Here is a 1,007-nt window from a genome sequence, read left to right on the forward strand (position 1 = left end):
CTCCCCAAACTCACATGCACACACGCACACTCCGCGGCACAAAGACAACCAAGACGTGAAAACTCAGCCTCGTGCGTCCGGGTTTCTTGGCCACACAAAGGCAGCTCTACTCCGTGCCCCCCCCTGCACCCCCCCACCTACCCTTGACCCTGCCCCGACTCTCTACCCTCTATCCTCTACCCTTCCCCTGCCGTCCACCCGGCACTCCCTGCGCCAACCATCATCAACCCCCACTCCACCCCCTACCACTCCTTCCCTGTGCCCTGTATTTCTTACCCTCTACTCCTTACTCCTTCCTTCGTACCCATCCTCTACTCTCCTATTCCCTCCAACCCTTCTTCCCTACCCCCTGGACCTTCCCCTTGCCCTCTCCCCTTCACCCCTCTCCTTCCTACCGCCGCCCCCATCTCCCTACCCTCTACCCTTCCCCCCTTTCCCCCTACCCCATAACCCCCCACCCCCTCCTATCCCTCCCCACCCCTGAGGCCGCGCCAACAAAACCAGGGAAAGGAAAGTGCCACAAGAACTAAGAGTGCCATGGAGTGCCACAGTGCCATAGAGGACGCGCCTTGACATAATGCAGATCACGGGGTCTTGTTTGTGCTTGTGAATGGGGATCGGACTGTGGTTTGTCATTTGTCGTTTGCCCTGTTCATTGCTTCCTTTGTTATCCTTGTTTGTTCGTCTATCTATATCTTTGCTTATCAATGGTTTATCAACTTATTTGTTTTTATTGTCATTTGTTCATTTGTCCATTTACATATTCATTGATAGTTTCTTATAATCCATATATTTTTTGACTAACATATTCACCCATATATTCAAATATCTATCCATATATTACCATATCCATTTATTCACCCACATAGCTGTCTGCCTATTTGTTTATTCATGTATCAGGGTCCTGTGGTCCTCTTAATCTGGATTATAAAGCAGGGTCCAAAAAGCTTGTTTGCCAGATAGGGTCGACAATATAGATATTTACTTTGAATTTATCTCCAATTTTC

General features: G+C 49.2%; 1 protein-coding gene across 1 annotated transcript in view; it reads right to left on the reverse strand.

Moving 5' to 3' along the window:
* Positions 1–1,007, reverse strand: part of LOC119586457 (glutamate-gated chloride channel-like) — a gene marked incomplete in the record, with an annotated part of 67,121 nt that overhangs the window by 37,689 nt on the left and 28,425 nt on the right.

The sequence above is a fragment of the Penaeus monodon genome, chromosome 21 (genome assembly GCF_015228065.2).
Source record: "Penaeus monodon isolate SGIC_2016 chromosome 21, NSTDA_Pmon_1, whole genome shotgun sequence".
In the NCBI taxonomy this organism is placed as follows: Eukaryota; Metazoa; Arthropoda; class Malacostraca; order Decapoda; family Penaeidae; genus Penaeus; species Penaeus monodon.